The sequence below is a fragment of the Rattus norvegicus genome, chromosome 20 (genome assembly GCF_036323735.1).
Source record: "Rattus norvegicus strain BN/NHsdMcwi chromosome 20, GRCr8, whole genome shotgun sequence".
Lineage (NCBI taxonomy): Eukaryota > Metazoa > Chordata > Mammalia > Rodentia > Muridae > Rattus > Rattus norvegicus.
This window is the reverse complement of record NC_086038.1, coordinates 41,743,434-41,762,516: the sequence shown is the minus strand read 5'-3', so window position 1 is coordinate 41,762,516 and position 19,083 is coordinate 41,743,434. Positions and strand designations below refer to the sequence as shown.

The window sequence follows — 19,083 nt, the reverse complement described above, 5'->3', positions numbered from 1 at the left end:
CATAGAGCCTGGGCCACCAACCAGGGAGCATGCAGGAGTTGGACCTACATATTTGTACCAAATGTACAACTTAGTATTCATGTATTTCCACCAATACCCGGAACAGCACTTGTCTCTGTTTCTGTTCCCTGCCATTGGATCGCCTTCCCCCATTTGATCTTCCTGGTTGGGCTTCAGTGGGAAAGGATGTGCCTAGACCTGCTGAGATTAGATACCTCAGGGTGGGTGGTACCTAAGGGAAGCTTCCCTTCAAAGAACAGGAAGGGGCTATGGGTAGAAAAACTTAGCTGGGTCTGGTGGCACACACCACTAAACCCAGCACTTGGAAGGGAGCGGCAGGTAGATCTTTGTGAGTTCCAGGCCATCTGGAGCTGCATAATAAGACCTTGACCCAACAGTAACAACAAAATCCAACAAAAACCAAACAAAAGAAAAACTTGTGAGGGTAGGAATGGGAAGAGAGGAGGAGGGGGGCTGCTATTGGGACATAAAATGAATAAAAAAAATTAAAATAAAAATCACAATACCCACTTCAAATATTTAATTTTCACTATTCTGTTTCCTTTTTCTTAAAAGAAAGATAAATATAATTTAACTTAACTGTATGTATAGAAACATATTTATAAATAACTCAATAAAATCAAAAAGTTAACAAGCCAAATTCACTCATGAGTTGACACACAGAATAGTGACTAACATCCGCACATAGGAACAATAGATTGAAAAATGCAAGAGAAACCACGGTTCTCCAAGATTCTGGGCTTATTTGGAGACCTGAGTTTTGAGTTATCTACATTTTTTTAATTGCTTTAATGGTTTAGTGTTATTCAAAGACTAGGTCATGCCATTCCTATTTTGATCATTTTATGCATTTAGTAGTAAGAAATGTTGAAGTCAGAGCTTATGTCATGATTACAAAAGTGCTGTAGGTAAACTTTCAATTATTAATCTAAAATCTGAGACATTTCTCTCTCTTCCTCCAGTGACTATTACTTGTAAGGTATTTTGTTCATATTGTGCAAGTCCAGGTTGAAAAAATATATCCCTTAATTTGGGTTCTGCCATCAATAAGTTTTGTTGTCAAAGTGCACTAAAGCAGGCCTGCTGCTGTGTGGGCTGCTCACATGATAAATATTTATAATGTTTTATAAGACTTATAATATTTTATAAGACCCATCCCCATGCTCATCCTTTAGTAATCTCTATGTCAGACCAAAAGGAATAGCCTGGCAGTGTGGTTCAAAACTAAGGTGTGAGGACGGGTCCCCCATTTTACTGCCTTTATTTTCTCTGGCCTCCTTTTGTACAGTTAGGAGGCTTCAACTGATCATGAAGAACAGCCCTAATGGCAGAAGTAACTGCTCACAGATGAGGGACCCATAGCTGTACTTGAAAGGTTGCCAAATTCCAAGGTCCTATTTTACTTTTAAAGGGACTTCGTATCCACAAATAGGGGAACTCAGTCATTCATAAAATTCACTTAATTGTCAGTCATCTATTCAGACAATTATTTGTTGCAATTTGCAAGCTACTTTCTGTTAACCTTAAATTGTTTCAAGTTAGTTCTGAAGTCATATATACACATTCCTACTTAGACACATATATCAATAGTCATATCAAATGCACTCACGTATATTTATACACAAACATATACAACATACACAAATATACAACACAAAAGACACACACATACATGAACACACATAGACACACATGCACACAAGCATAGACACACACAAACACATACACACACACATACGCTCACACGCACGCATGCACGCACACACGCGCACATTCATTTATAGCTGTGATTTGTCTCCCTCTCTGCTGAATGACTTCAACTGACACTCAGATTTTATAGGGCTTTCTCTGTCCTTGTGTTAATGATGATGTTTCTGCTGCTGGTAGACTTCATGTTGTGTTACATTAATCAAAGTCACCTGCACTCCTCCTGACCCCAGAGGTAAGGGATTGCCCTCAATCTTACTATGTTTGCTCTTTTGCAATTAGCAAAAAGCATTAATCTTCTTAGTCGTAAAGCATTAATTTATTAGTTTTACTATTGTTGGACAACTGTAAAATTATTTCTCATTTTTACCTGAAAATACCTCAATGGAATAAAAGGCTCCAGAATATTTCAATGTTAAAATCCAGAATGTCAGATGCAGGCAGTGTCAGAAGAGACATTTGACATCTATTAGAGGTCAAGCTTGTTATTGGAAATGGTTAACCAGAAACGATTCTTTGTGGCTAAACACCCCACCAATGTGGTTGCCCTGGTTTAATTCCTTTCCAAAAACCTACAGTAAATGCACAAATATTTTTTGTGTGTGATTTTAAAGTATAAAAAGCCCACCATGTAGTCTGGACTCTCTTTTCTATGTAATTATAGTCATTTTCTAAAGTGTCTAGTATGAAAACATACAGCCACAACTGTAGTTTTCAAATTTCTCACAAAAACATCTCTGAGATCAACAACCATTATATTGCGCTCTCTGTACTCGGGAACCCAAAACTACTTAAACTCTTTGCTGTGGAACTGAGTATTGATCACAGCTGAGATGAGAGTCTGTGGTGCTGAGTTCACTCATAATGTCATCCCAAGTGCCATCCCTGGGACTTGCCGTGCTACCCAAGGAACAATGAAAGCAGAAGGCATTTGTCTGCTGCGACGTTGATATCAATGGGCTGCACAAAAGAATGGCTCACTATTGACGAGGCATGCAAAGCAGACCGAGCAGGATTTAAGAGAAAGAAATCCGGGACAATTCACAGTCTTAAAATGACATCCTTCCACCTTCTTTAAGACACATATATATTTCAAGGAACATCAGAAACTTTTGAGACTACAAAGCAAATCCTTTATGTGCCTTATCTGCAACTTCAAAAGTCAATAATTACTTTTAAGAAACTATTCTCTTCAGGAACTCTTGCTTGGATATTGCAGTGTGGGAAAGTCAAACTTTCTTTGGAGCAGTTACATACTTTCTCAGGTTAAGGACAAATAAACATTGCCAGTATTTTCCCTTTTTCTCACCAGCTCCATTCTCTGCCTTTGTCATTCCCTGTACGGCTTGTGAAGCAACGCTTTCTCTTTTCTCTGCTGGCATTCTGCATTCTTTCTATAACCACCTACTTTTTAAAGGAACAGATAAGCACCATAGAAAACAACTTGCCATCCAGCTTTTCTTTTATGAAAAGTTAGGTTCTTATCAGGTGAAGTCATAATGTGGGAACATGTTTACCTGGTAATAAGATCTTACACAATATCCTTTACTATATTGGTTTTATTACAAAGTGTGTCTTTGCTGGCAGACTCAGGAGCACAGAGAAGGCTCCCTATAAAGACCTTTGAAAAGGCATGCTGAAATATCTCCAGCTAGATCATTCTGGGAGATCCGGATGCTGATGAGTTTTATGTGGGGGTGTCTATCAGAGAGCTCTTAGGGAGAAAGAGTTGCAGAAAGTTACATGAGAAAACCCAAAACGGTTTTCCAAGGCTAGACACAAACTTTTCCAGAGTAAGCTGAAATGTCTTACAAAGACAGGTGATGGTCATGCCACACTGTTTAAGCTAATCGTTGACTATCATTGTTTTACTGTATTTTTCTTCTAGAACACCACCAGGCACAATTACTTATTGCTTTCCTTTTTTTCTTTTCTCTTTTTGTCTTTATCAAATGATTATACATTCTATAAAGACTTGCGTCTTGTATTATTAGCTTCTAGATCAGTATAGAGACTATAACATTGCTAATAAAACAGCTACTAGCTATTTGGCTATTCAGTACATGAAATATGGTGAGTCCAAACTGACATAGACTCAACCCATTGACTTCAAGATGGTTCAAAAAGCCTTACTTATTGCTTAGTAGGTGATTCACATGAAAATTATAGTGTTTTTATTTACTTGATTAGCTACATTAATAAATTTATTGTACCCACTTTTTATATCTCATGTGCTTTTGCTGTTTGTTTTCCTAGATTCCCATCTGGGGCTTGATAATGAATTGTTTAGCCATAGGAATGGTAATGCACATGCTGGTTTGAACTTTTGACCAAGACTTACACTGTTTGATCTCTAGCGCTTTAGCCATTGTGAGAACTTGCCCATCTTGACTGGATTATTTATGGAGAGGACACGTAAGACCAAATCCAGCTGCTGCCATGAAGCCTGCCTGTAACACCCTCAGCTTATCTCTGTCTAGACCTCAAACGCCCTCAGACCACTGACAGAAGATTCCTGAGTAGGATGGATGTTAATTAGCATAGCGGCTGTTGTTGCCTTGTTGGTTAGCCAGACTCACCCAAAGGGCTCCTTGCCATGGACATGGGATCTTCAGAGCTGAGCTTAGCTCAATGAAAGGATTAGCATGCTACCTCCCACTCATTCTTAACCTCTCAACCTAGTTTCTTAGGTAAATGCTTTTGCAGTGTTCACAAATACAAGACCAAGGAAAGATACTCAATAAAGATATGGGCAAGTTCCCTTCCCCCAGAAGTGTTATTTATTGATTATCATGGGGGATCTTAGGGCAAACACCAGCTGGGGTGTTAAAATGTAAATGAGACTGATCTACATAGCAGGACTTATTTTCTCAAGCACATGTTAATTTGTTAAAAGGTCTCCTTTATAAGTCTTCCTAGATTTCTATTGTTAGAAAAGGTTTGTATAACCAGCTTTATCTTGCTATGCTACTTGCTGAAGAGAGGGCTGAGTGATTTTGTTTGGTGGGATCATCATATTCTTTGTACCCAAAACACTGCTGGGAAGAAGGTTTGTGTATTGTCTAACTGGTTCTTTGTGCTTAGTGGTGCTATATAAGGGTAGTGAGCATGAAAAATTGGATTATGGTTAGAGGCATAAGAGGCAAAAAGTGGAAGTATGCCCTTTCATAGAAGACAGGGAAACTCCACCAGGATGGGGAAGGGGTGTGTGAAGGTTTGAAATGAAAGAACTCCAAGAAAATGAGGTTTTAATGCCATGGACAGCAATAGGGACAACATTGGAACAAATATCTCTGAAGGTTTTGTTTGAATTCTCTTTACTTTGGAAAACTGTACATTTGAAATATTATTTAACATATTTTTCTAAAACATATCACCATTCTGAAACTGATGGTATAGAGCTGAACTTCACAGTTCAATAGACCTCAATCAAGGCTTTTTCCTGAGGCTTCAATTACCCATAGTCAACTGCAGCATAAAAATGTTGTGTGGAATTCTAGAAATAATTTCCACTGTAAGTTATATACTATTTGAGTAGCAAAGCAGACTCGTACCATGCCATTCTGTGCTCCACCCCAACCCTACATATCAGGTTTCCATTATCCTTTTGTTCAGATATTTATGCCATGTCTGTCACCCATTAGATGCTTAGTGACTGTCCTGGTTGTCTGATACGATGTCATCGAATCACTGTGCCTGTGCAGAGGTGACTCTAATTGAATTTAATAATAGTCATGAATGCAGGACTCAGAGGCCTTTGGGCTTACAGTTGGAAAGACACATTAATTCTCCAGTAGGTGGCAACACTGTGGGAATAGAGCAAAAATGCCCATTGAGCATCCCGCACTATTGTGACTTCAGGTACCCACTGAGGATTATGGTGTGCTTGTCCATAGAGAAGGGGTCAGTGCTCCAAGTGTACGAAAGGAATCTGCTACGAAGCAGAAGCATGGTGCGGAAGTAGAACAGAGGAATCTCAAGACCTCCAAGGCCCTTGGTTGCCCATATTATTTACCAGCTGGGTAACTGACAGTGAGCTCAACCATACTCTTATTCAGCAGAGAAAAGCATCTAATGGTGGAGCAATCAGAACCCAGGACTCCTCATCTCCGAATTAGTTGAGACAACGAATATTAAGATATTTGGCGCAGTGCTCAGATAGAAACCTTGGCTCAAATACTGGAGCATGGTACCATCTTTGTAAAAATGAAAAGATAAAGCCACAGTCAATGTGAGAGTTGAACTGGACCCCTGTGCTGCACTCCCTAAGCTGTATTCCAAAATCAGGGCTGGCTGCTCAAGCAGCTGCTAATTGAAAAAATTCTATCTTCTTTTTTTTTTTTGGTTCTTTTTTTCGGAGCTGGGGACCGAATCCAGGGCCTTGCGCTTCCTAGGTAAGCGCTCTACCACTGAGTTAAATCCCCAGCCCAAAATTCTATCTTTTATGAGGTCAGTTCTTTGGAAGACCAAAGATACTACTCGCCGGTTGCAACTGACTTCCCAAGTAAGGAGAACTTCAATGCTGAAAATCATAAGCCAGTAGTTACTATGGGCTTTTAAATTAAGACTCTACATGATTACCTTACCTGCGATTCAATTATTGCCACAGGTTTCCTTCAAAGGGAAGAGAGAAGAGGTAAATTTTTTTAACCAAATATTTGCTATCTCACTTTTAACTATTTTCAGATGTTAGAGGTGAAGACGCACAGGTGAGGTGTTCTTGCCTGGGGCCATGACTGTCGCCTCATGGAATCTTAGCTTTCACCAGCAATTCAGCCAATGAATCACAAGGTGGCATCCCTGTTTTAGACACTGCTGGCATAGAAGAACTATGGAGAAAATGTTTTGTTAATTTCATATCTGTGCTTTGAAATATAATAATAATAATAATAATAATAATACATAAAAATTGATAGTTAATGCAATATAGATAGTATTTTGCTCATGGTTGACCAGAAACACAAAAGGATTAGAAAGTAATTTTTTTCTTTTTCAGGAGTTTGAAATTATAAGACAGTACTGTGCTTTTGACATAAAAGGAGGTTTAGATTTATAGGAAAGTAATGTATGCCCTCATCCACAGCTATGAGACAGAGATGGATGACCAAACCCTCTGGTTCTTCCTATGCACTGTGAGTTATACTTAGTGCACTACGGCAAGTCAGGACCATCATCTGCAACAATGACTTGGAATGCAGCCAGCCCGGTGCATAGATTGCGACACTGCAGTTCTGAAGATAAGAAGAGGTGACAATGGAATACCTGAGCATAGGTAGTTTGATGAGGTGATATGGAGACAGTCACAAGCCGGGAGGATATACACACCTCTACAGTATGCTGCGGGACCGTGTCAGTGGGCACTGACACGGAGAAAAATGGACTGCTGGGAACAGAAGGAGTCTGGCAGACTGCTTGGACATGGCACAGTCAGAGAAAGCAGCCTCATGTCAAGGCAAACTATCAAGCAATCCTGATGAAGAGTAGACTCCCAGAATCCTGGCTTCTTAGCCCTCCATCCTAAGCCAAGAGAAACAAGGCAATCGCCATGCTTACATTGGAGAAAGAAAGCAGGCACGTGCCATCGGAGTCAGATGAGGTGGCTTTATATTGATGTATGTCTCTGTAGATGGGGCCCTGCAGTTAGTTTTTAGCAAGTTTTGTTGTCCTGTGGGCAGTGGTAATGGACCTGGCTATATCTGCAGGCTTCACACGTAGGCACACTGATAAACACCAATAGAGTTTTTGCTCCTAATAACGCCTAAAATTCCTCTATGTGACAGTGCACAGACTGTTCGATATATGCACTATGGTATACTCTGTTAATAAAATGTCTTAATATAAGTTTTCAGGAAGAGTACTTTTCCAGCATTCAATTATTTCTATGATTACTGGCAAAGGAAAACACTGCAGAGGGCTGTATTTACGAACTAAATCACCAAGGAGGTTAGTGACGGCTTGCAGGCTTAGTCAGATGAGTCTTGTAATTTTTCAGATGTTGCTGCTTAAATCACAGTGTTTTTAAGAGGCTCAAAAGTGATGTTAGATATAGGCGTGACTTGTAATCCATCATCACCACACACCCATAGAACAAGCTTTAAAGGGTAATCAAGAGGGCTTTCCACAAGTGTTCATGGCAGAATTACTATACTCTCGCTTCTACTCTTCTGGGCTTTAAAAGACTATGATATGCTTCATGTACAATCACTTAAACTAAGGCAAATAAAAAGTGGCTTTAATGATAAGTTACCCAGCTGCATTTCCATTAAGGGAACAAAGGGGTACCCCAACACCATGGCTGACTCCTTATTTATAGCTTCCGGAATGTCATCTTCCTACTCAAAGCTAAAATCTTCCCTGGTTAGCTGATTTAGACCCTGATGCATCTGAAAATGACAAGACTTACATGACTAAGCCTACAAGCCTTTTGTAACTCTCCTGGCGATTTAGTTCATGGAATACTGAACAGTAAGGCTGGCCATCCTTTATTAACTGCAGTGACTACAAAGGACACAGCAGTGGCTTTGCTCTGCACCTTCAGAGAGCCAACACCGCCTTTCTAGCCCATCACTGCTTCATGTCGATAAGCAAAACCCCAGCAAGAACTCTGAACAGAGAAGTAACTCACTTGTTCCTCCTTCAGAGCCTGGTTTTGTTTGATTTCATAGTCAGAAGGAGAGCAGGAAGAGGCGACTAAACAAAGTTTCCTCCTTTCCTAATGTTATTTCGTTTTTAATCAAAGTTCCTGTCCCAGTGAAGTCATCTTCATGTGTTTCCTCCTTAATTTTGTTTCCCTTCCCATCCGCGTGGAATTGGTAATGCACTCAACTGTGAGTTATTGACTCTCATCTTTCAAAATGTCTGCCGCAGTGAGTGGAGTCCCTCCTGTCATTACTCTTGCTGCAGCCATTAGATGTTCAGCTCTGGTGAATTAAACACAAGGAGCCACATGAGAGAACACTCTGTTTCCTGGTAGAGGTGTCAGTCTGAATTGGGGACACCAGCTATCCGGACAGTGTGCAAAGCAGATGGCCATCAATAAAGGAAGCTGTGCTTTACCTGTTTCTTTTGATGACCACCTGCAAACGGGGGATCTTCCTGAGAGGAGACAGATAAAGGATGTGAAATTTCAAAGAGCAGCGGATGACTGAATTTGAAATGAGATTCCCATCCAAAGTGTCAGGGCAATTGGCAGAAATGCGACTTGGAAGACATCTGCAGATTGCAGTTTATAAATCTTGCAATTGCAGAGTATCGAGGCACATGTCCCGTAGATAGAAGGATCCACCAGACTCTTCTTAAAATTCCTCTGGGTCAGAACCAATGGAGAATCACCCAGGGTTTAGGACCCCTTTCTGCTGTTACCCACTTTTGCCCCCTTCCTTGAACATGGATGCTTGGTATCCTATCCTTTAAAATCTGTTTTCTCCTGGTTGTTTACCCTGGATAACACTGTGGATGTTAGTATAAATAACATTTACCAGAGCTACAAACTTTAATGTTTTAATGTTCGCTTAGTTTATTTTTAAACGCCAACAGAAAGTGTTCTGGCTAGTTTTTTTGTTAGCTTGGAAACAGCTTTAGTCAACTGAGGAGAAGGAACCCCAATTGAGAAACTGCCTCCAAGTAAGGCTCTAGGCAGGCCATTCTTATATTTTTGGTTGTGAGCCTAGCCTTTAACGGCTGAGCCATCTCTCCAGCCCCATTAGGATATTTTCTTAATTAGTGATTTGGGAGGGGGCAAGCCTGTTGTGGATTTGGCCTTCCTTACGCTGGTGGTCCTGAGTACTATAAGAAAGCAGGTCTAGCAAGCCACAAGGAACAAGCCAGTAAGCAGAACTACTCCATAGCCTGTGAATCAGCTCCTGCCTCCAGGTTCCTTCTTGATTTGACTTCCTGTCTTGGCTTCCCTCAGTAGATTGTCATTCAGGATATATAACCAAATAAATATTTTCTTCTTCAAGTTGCTTTAGGGCATGATGTTTTTGTCATCATCATCATCAGATTATTATTATTATTATTATTATGATTATGATTATTATAGTTTTTGGAGACAGGGTAGCACTGGCTCTCCTAGAACTCACTCTGTAGACCAGGTTAATCCCTGAGTTCTGGGATTAAAGGTGTGCACCACCACTGTTGGGCTCACCACAGCATTATTAACCCTAAGACAGGAAGCTTATTTTTCTAACTGAATTAAAAAACTTAGCCTAGTTTGATTAATGAGAAATAATATAATTTCACTCTGACTCCAGAAATCATGCACACACACACACATCTGACTCCAGAAATCATACACACACACACACACACACACACACACACACACACACACACACACACACACACACAGTGGGAGCCCTTTTAGAAGTTAGACCTGTAATGGACTACTAGAAATGGAAGACTAATTTGTTTTGAATACCATCTTGGGAAGGAATGATGAGAAAGTATTTGTTGCTAAATAAGAAGTGAGCAGTAACATTTTACTGTACAAAGTCCTGCTAGCTTGCCAAAACTGACACAGTAAACAATTCAATCACTCATCAAGCAGCGTAAGGAGAGGGCATCGTCACCAGATTGCTGCACATAATTTGATGGATAGTCTAGGTATTCATTTGCCAAACAAATGCCTGGTAAGGCAATATCTTAGTCCATAAGGATAAAATTCTCAGGTAATCTCAACAGGTCTTGTCTTTCATGGTGCTTAGTCTAATCATTTAAGCAATTTAATGATTGCCATGATCAAATCATGTTTTTAAAGAAAAACATTCAGTATTTGAAATAAAAGTTTGACCTGATATGATTGTTCAGTAGGTGAAAGGGTTTGCTGTTAAACCTGCTGACCTGAGTTGGCCCCTTGTATTTCATGGTAGAAAAGCAAAGCCAACTTCACAAAGCTGTCCTTTGATCTCTCGCCACTGCACCCACAGATAACTGTTGCCTTTGGTTCTAATATGTACAGGACTCATTCAATGGAGGTGTGGTGGCTTGAGTATGCTTGGCTCAGGGAGGTGTGGCCTTGTCAGAACAGGTGTGGCCTTGTTGTATGAAGTGTGGCACTTTAAAGGGTGGGCTGTGAGACTCTCTTTCTAGCTCTCTGGAGGCCAGTCATTCCCTGTTTGCTTTTGAAACAAGATGTAGAACTGTCAGCTCCTCCTGCATCATGCCGGCTTAGGCACTGCCATGCTTCTGCCTTGATGATAACAGGTTGAACCTCTAAACCCATAAGCCAGCCCTGATAAAATGTTGTCCCTTACAAAAGTTGCCTATGTTATGGTGTCTCTTCATAGCAATGAAATTCTAACTACAACAGGATTGTGCAATAAAAGAAATCTCCCTCTCTCTCTCTCCCACTCTCCCTCTTTCTCTCCCTGCCTCTTCTCTTCACTCTTTTCTCTTCTTTCTCTTGCCTCTTCTCCTTGTCTCGTTCTCCCATTAAATCTCTCCACATGGAAAAAAAAATCTCCACAGTGTTAGCCATTTCAGTTCAGTAGAGAGCTCCTAACTTGCAAGCAATTCTCATGGTGGTCCCTGCTAATAAAGAGAATGCTACCCAATTTCAGAATCTTGCTGAGGTTAGACCATTTAACCAACAGGATAAAAAGTAATTTCCTTGTGAATTCCCTATTTCTCTTCCTGCTTTGGAAGCAAAGGATTTCACATTCTAAACAGCATCTGAACACTCATTGCCTAGTTCTACGCTTCTTTGATTAGCATTCCTTTTGAACTCATACTAATTAAGAATTAATCTTATTGACATGGGGAACCTCTACGAAGTGACATGCTTTTCTTATTCCATCAACCTTCCATTACTGTGCTTTCATTGCTATATTCAACCATGTGCTAAACTTCCCGGAAATAATTTGTGTGAATGGCCAATAAGACAGGAGGATGAAGTATTTTATCCCTTCAAATACTGTCACTCTAATCCTCTGAAGATCCTTTCTGGTCCTGAGGGTGGCAGTGTGCTGCATTGAATTGCTCTCTAGAGATGAAGCCCTCACTATCCCATCTGCCAAGCACATTGGCAGCAGTGGTTCAAAGAAAAGAGCCCCTCTGCTGGCATTGTCTATGAGGGAAGGAACTGCCTTCTCCAAGGTATGCCTCCTCTCCATGGCTGCAGGTTTCCACCCAGTGACTGGTAACTGTGGGGCAGGAGGACCAGATCCCCTTTCCAAGTTTTAGGACTCCTCTTATGAGCTATCTGGGTCAAAAGTGACAAGATGAGGCTCCTGCCTTGAGACAGGTTTGCTAATGAGCTCTCCCTCTCTTGAACATTGCTTCTCTTACTATCTTACTACTGCCAATTCCCAAACGCTGTCCCAAACTCTGCGTTCATAGGCTCCCTAGGAGTCTGTCTTCAGTGATATTAGTAAAGACTGCAATTAGACTATTACCTGTTGTTTAATATTGAAACACGCTTTTTAATCACTCAATAGAGAAACCAATTTTATAAACCAAATACTCCAATTTGACAAAATTCAATGTTACGTTTAACACAGAATATGTATTTGAGTTACTTGGGTCAACAACACATGTGATCCTTTTTCCAAATGCTACACACATATTTTGGAATAGGAAGGAGCTAACATAATTTATAAAGAGAAGAATTCATGTAAGATATGATCACAATAAACATTGCTAACTTTTGTATGAATAAACATTTGTCCTCTCTCCATTAAAGCGTGTTTTGTTATTACAGGTGTTGGTCCTCAGATGTGATAGATTTTCATTCAGGTGAGCAGGAGGCTGTCTGGAAGGACAGACACACTATGGCTGCCTAGCATCCACATCTGTACATCCCCTCTCTGTCCAGAACTTCACTTAGTTATGCGCAACCTCAGTGTTGGTCTTTGAAGTCTTGCCAAAGTGGAAATGATGTTTTAGTGCTGTTAGAAAGTAAATAGAGAAGGAAGTGGGAAAATCTCTGTGAAATGACTACGAGAAGAGAGCTCATAAAATGAAAATTTTAGCATGAAGACCTAAGCTCCAAGCAATGCCACCATGGCATTCCGATTCCGCCCAGCAAAGCACTGTAGAAATAGGGACCAGCCCTTGAATCAAAGGAAAAGTCCCGTGCAAAGTGAAGGCAGGGTGAGTGGAAGCGAAGCACCGTCTTCAAGTGGAATCTAATAGAGAAACCCAATATGGCAAAAAGACAATAGAGAAGCTAGGTACATAACTATGGAGGCATGGGTTGGGCAGGTAATGTGTCATTTTCCTCAATCTGAGATACCTCTAGATAACATTTAGAACTCCGTGGCTCAGAGTACAGAAATCAACTGGAAAGCTCTCAGCAGTAAACAACCTTATATTCCAAGTAAACAAGCTTATATTTATTTGTTGTTTCTTAGTGTCCTCAGTTCCTCCATATACCCAGTATATGGTTTGGAAGGAATTGACTCTTTTCATGTCTCTGGGGGTGGAACCTGATTGGCATAAACCGGATATCATCTCATCTCCAGGTCACTCTAATTGGTTCAGGGTTGACTCACTAGGTTAGTATCCTAAAACACGCAAGCAGAGGAATTGCACATTGTCATGTTGTGACGGTGACAGAGGAAGTGAATAAGGCTGGGATCAGCGCTGAGGAACAACAGCGAGAACCAAAGATGAATTCATTGAAACAAATTCATCGCTGTGCTGGATCAAGAGTCCTCGGAAACCAGCTGATTATTGTCGCTACTCCTTAAATCAGTTCTTAACTGGGACTTCCGCCATACAGGGAAGCTCTGTGACTACTGTCAGTTGTGTCTCAGCACCCACAAGAATACCCAGCGTGAACAGGTAGCACACTAATTGGTAACTAACAGAGGTAAGAACCGTGGCTCGAATTCCCTGCTTGGCCCTAAGTGGTAATTTTACTTAACTACTCCAAATCTCATTTCCTTTATTTGAAAAACCAAAGAGTTCCCCCGATTCGTTATTAAAAAAATAAAGCCATTCCTCTGCTCACACGAAGTCATTGTGACTTAATGCAGATTGTTGCTGTAGTGATCTCAGACACACTAAAGACTGAGAGCTGAGGTAGCACTGATATCAGCACATAAGCTAAGCCCTCGGAGAATTTTCATTAGGCAAGGGTTAAAGCAGTTCTGTTCCTGCCTCAGCTGACTGCCTGAGTGTGAAATTATGGTAGTTCATAGATGATGCACATCGGAAACCTGGGAGAAACAAGCAGGGTCATCATCGTTCCTTTTGTAATTTCCTGAATGTGGAGCTGAGGCTCAGGAAAATTGTTGAACAAAATTGTGATTCTCGAATTCTTAATCGAAATTAAATCTGGTGATGAGTTTTTGTTCAGAATACAGAGAGGAATGTTTTCATTTAGGAAAATGCACTCTCTCTGTAGTTGGTCTAGTTTTAAGCTGAGCCTGTCTGAGACTTCTGGCAAAGCACCATCAGATCTATCACCTTTGACCTCAGGGCAGGGAGGAAGTAGAAGCTATATCTTTTTGTAATTTCCATGGTTAAGGTTGTTCTTAGTTACAATCTAGGGCAAACTTATCAGATAAATAAACAAGTGAGATCCACAAGGAATGTTAATTTTTCAATTTTAAATTTTTGATGGATGTATTTAATAAAGAGAAAACAAGTTAACTTAATTTTAGTAATTTTATTTAGCCTGTTATACTAAAGCCCTTGTTTCAGTACGTAACAATTGTAAAAATAGGGAGATATTTTGAATCTCTTTTGGTGCCATATCTTTCTGCTGTTGTTTATTTTATTTTATTATCATTATGATTTTCTGTATGTGGTGTGTATGTGTGTGTGTGTGTGTGTGTGTGTGTGTGTGTGTGTGTGTGTGTGTGGTATATCTGTGATGTGAATGTGCTAGCATGTGTACATATACACCACAGCTCAAGTCTGGAGGTCAGAGGACAACCTCACAAATTAGTATTTTAATTCTACCATGAATGTTTGTAATCAAACTCAAGTAGCTATGTTTGGAAGGCAAGAACCTGTACCTGCTTAGCTGTCTCACCAATCATGGTTCTAAATCTTTAAAATCAGAAATAACAACACTGTTTAATAACACCCAAAGAAAAGGGTTTCTCCCTCCTGCGATTTTGATGCCAAAATCAAATGGTACCTTAGGCATTTCATTTGTTCATCTCTGAGAAGCCAGAATTCCCCTTTTCCAGAAGCAATGAGACTTTAATATAGTCCAACACTGGGGAAAAACAAGTAGCAGGTGAGGAGAGTGGAGGAGGCTGAGAGCTTTGCTGCAACTTGCCCACACTTGTAGAATTGGTCCAGATGTTTACAAGTGGCACTGTTCACATTCAGAAGTCACAAACATGTTCACACAAGGAATGATAGAGGTTTTGGAACCTGCCGATATATTGACCAAATAAGAAGACAATATTTCAGCTATTAATCACTCTGTTTTTCTCTGTAACTCTTCCTTTTTCCCTTCTTCATTTAAGCAGACAGTGGGCCTTCTGCTTCCTGCTGCAGGGTAATACTAAGGGGAGGTGAAAAATAGAAATGTTCTCTCTGTTTTTTGTTTGTTTGTTTGTTTGGTTTTTTTTTTTTGGATACAAAATTCCCTTCAGGCCATTTAGAGATGTATGCAATAGGAACCTGGGAGATAGTATGGGTACATAGAGTAAATGGTTTGGACAGAAATGGAAACACGAAGGGCAGCCTCCAGGCACAGAAGCCAGAGAGAAGAGCTCAAAAGAAAGGGAGGCACTAGAAAGAAGAGAATGTGTGAGAGCCACCAGAAGAAAGACCAAGAGGGAAACAATTCTGTATAGCAAAGATGTGCCCACAGGGGTCCCAGGAGACAATTGGGTATTTGAGTCTAGAAAGGGCTGAAGAGATCTTCAGAGTAATGCACCACGCATGTCTGTGGCAGCCAGCAAGACTCAAGAATAAGTTACTCACTTGTCCCTGTCCTGATAAGTTGGCAAGGGAATCTTGTAAGAGAATATATATAAATATATATATATATATGTATATATATATATATATATATATATATATATATGGCTATTCTGGAAGGGTCAGCATAGTCTTAAAACAGCAGGCAGCTGTGCTATGGAAAAATAGTGTGCTGTCTATTGGACAAGCATTCCTGTGAATTGAGAGCTGCACAGATTGTGACAGGGGCTACAGAGTCCACAAAAATGACTGCTGTAACTCAAGTGAATAGTGAAGTCTGTACTTGGATAGCAGTCCCTCCAGAGAGATGAAATCATGTCCAATTCTACTGAGGAAGCAAGACTGGCAGTGTTTGGTGAATGGAGGTGGTAAACAGACAAAAGTAGATTCAGGGCATATCCCAAGTTGTTGAGCTAGAACTTCTGAAATATGATAATCCTTTTGAGGTGCTTATCAACTCTAGCACTGTTTCAAACTGTCAACAACTCATTTAGCCCACAGAGTACTCCTACTCTGTATACCTTGAGACACTGTTTCAGAGAAACCAAGTGATGTACTCCACATCACAGATCGTGAAGAGGAGGGGCCGTGGTTTTGAAGATGTTGAGTTCAGCATCTAAGCCACACACCGCTGCTGTTGGGTAAGAGACCACACGGAGCTCTGAAACCGATTAAACCAGGAAAAGCCTACTTGATGCAAGGCTGGGATTTTGATATCAAGGTACCAGATATCTGATAACTTCTGTCCAAATGCCAAGCCTGTCCTTATCCCTTTGTTTGTATATGTCTTACAGATGAGTTTCTTTTTAATACGCCATTTTGGAGTGCAGATCCAAATAAACTGTTCTTAAGCCAGTCTTCTAATAAGTTTAGCCTCTGAATCATTAAATACAGAGGCTCCCAATTGCCTCCTCTTATTCCCAAATAAAAGACAATGGCTGACTTTATTCACTTGAGCCCTCCTTTGAATGGCTAGTTTAACTCTGTGAAGAGGGCATGAAACTTTTTCTGTTGCTTCAGCACCTAAGAGGAGTCAGGATTTGCTTGATGGGAAATTTGAATTTAGATTAAAAACAACAGCAAAATTCCATTCAAAACCAGCATGTCTGTATCAGCCAGATAATGACAAGCAGCATGGAGGTCACTAGCAGAAGCAGGTCAAATTGGCACTGCTTCACACTTGGGAGGAGCAGGAAGTCCGAGACTGGAAGGAAGGCAAACCATGTGTCTACAGCATGCAGTGAGCTGCAGGCTTTAAGATCAGGGTCCACACTGGGGGCCACCTGGGGTGAGGCACCCCTCTGCAGTTCCCCAGACTTGTAATTGAATTCTTTTGCCCCGTCCCTTTGCTCTGGCTTTTGATCCTTGCTGGCAGTCAATTTTCCTCCAATTTAAAACCTGTTGCTTGTCCTGACCTCATGCTATATTCTTCTTACTGCCTGGAGTCCTAGTTTTGATCTTCTCAATGCTGACCTGTCCTACACACATTGATTTCTATTTGATAAGGATTTGCAGACAGTGTAGAAAGCAAATATTTACACAGAGGTTTTGGGCAAAGAACCTCCTTACTGAGGTTCAGACTTCCATTTAGTGAAATATTTATTCTTGTATAATCTACACTTGGTCATACCACACTGTCTGGACATTAGCAGTGGGCAACACCAGTTGCAGATACTGTTGTTCTGTTATGGAATTGAACCTTTAGATTAACTTCAGTTCCCCCCTGCTTCTTCCCAGCAGCCTTTATATATTGTGTACTATTGGATATTTTGACCAATTAGAGAACAGTTCTACGTAACCAAGGACTCTGGTAAAGCCAGTAAAATTTCTATAAATGAGCTTCTGTGTTTTTATTTCATGACATTGTTGCCTCTTCATTAATCTTGGACTAAATTATATGTCTGCACAGATACATGCACACACACACACACACACACACACACACACACACACACACACGATATCACTATGATGACATTGATCTTTTATAAATGCATACCATTCTTCCCTTACTAGATTACAACCATGAATCAGGACTATTACTCTTGGTGTTCTGTGCTTCCCCACATATCCATATCCCTCTCTCTCTCTCTCTCTCTCTCTCTCTCTCTCTCTCTCTCTCTCCCTCCCTCCCTCCCTCCCTCCCTCCCTCCATTCCATCCATCCATCCATGCATGGTTGGAGTTCAATTAGAATTGTGTGAGTTTGTGTGTGCTTCTGGGTGTTGTACCACAAGCACACTCAAGAATCTAAATTAGGATAATATACTTATGAGTTATATTTGTGTCTCATAAGGGATTGTGTTAAGAAAACCGGAGGGCATAGGTACCAGGCCTAGGGGTAAAAGGGATCTTCTCTTATAACGATGCGCTATAGTGATTGTATAGAGGTAACACATTAGATTAATGCTCAACCTATGAAGCATTCAAGTTAAAATCAATCAGTGGAACACATCAATGGTTCACCTTTATATACTGGGAGTTCAATCACTGAGAATTTTTATGGAGTCCTTAAATATAACGATCTGCAGAAAGGTAAAGGTTGATCTCTTAAGAATGATTTTAAAAAATCAGTATGCAAGTCAGAGTCTTCTCTAAACATCTTAAAATGTAAGTTACTGTCATGAGCATTTAACAAAAAGCAACCAATGGTGGTAAAATTCTGTTCATAAGTTGATTTGTGTTTTATTTTTTTTTGAAGTTTTAAAAAAGATTTATTTTTTATTTATTTTTTTTATTAACTTGAGTATTTCTTATATACATTTCGAGTGTTATTCCCTTTCCCGGTTTCCGGGCAAACATCCCCCTCCCCCCTCCCCTTCCTTATGGGTGTTCCCCTCCCAACCCTCCCCCCATTGCCGCCCTCCCCCCATAGACTAGTTCACTGGGGGTTCAGTCTTAGCAGGACCCAGGGCTTCCCCTTCCACTGGTGCTCTTACTAGGATATTCATTGCTACCTATGAGGTCAGAGTCCAGGGTCAGTCCATGTATAGTCTTTAGGTAGTGGCTTAGTTCCTGGAATGATTTGTGTTTTAAATATAGCTTTTAATATTATTTATGCCATAAATATCCCAAGACCAATTGAATCGAGCAGCTCCCTTTACATTATTATATGTGTTTAATACACAGAGAAACATGGTGTAATTAATAATCCAAAGGACGGTGTGGACAAAGAGAAGAAGGCCAGCTTGAAGGGTGATGTCATAGAAAGTTGAGGGATTTTGCACACTCAGACAAGTAGAGACAACGGTTCCCCAGTCGCCTTCTCAGTGTGTGCCTCCATGTCAGCCTCCAGACAATGTTTTCTGAAGTCATATTGAGGACATACCAAGAGCTTTGTGAGAAAACGGTAAGTCAGAAGTTTTACTGCCTCCTGAATCCTCCCCTTTCTACAGTCCAATAAGATTCCATTACGTGGTTGCCATGCACTGTTGCTTCGTATCATAAGTGAAGGCATCGAAATTTCTCA

At 40.5% G+C, this 19,083-nt stretch overlaps 1 protein-coding gene and 1 long non-coding RNA gene across 7 annotated transcripts in view; one reads left to right on the top strand and one right to left on the bottom strand.

Annotated features, from left to right (window-relative positions):
- The window catches only part of Hs3st5 (heparan sulfate-glucosamine 3-sulfotransferase 5), a 310,766-nt gene that overhangs the window by 210,034 nt on the left and 81,649 nt on the right, over window positions 1–19,083 (bottom strand). The window lies entirely within an intron of this gene.
- Window positions 1–19,083, top strand: part of LOC134483815 (uncharacterized) — a 32,139-nt gene that overhangs the window by 1,984 nt on the left and 11,072 nt on the right. The window contains exon 2 of one of the 3 annotated variants that reach the window (XR_010060866.1): window positions 18,744–18,963. This is a non-coding gene — a long non-coding RNA (uncharacterized LOC134483815). Of the gene's footprint in view, window positions 1–6,811; window positions 12,409–18,471; window positions 18,964–19,083 lie in introns of those variants that run through there. The other 2 variants (XR_010060865.1, XR_010060867.1) reach the window with 2 other exon arrangements.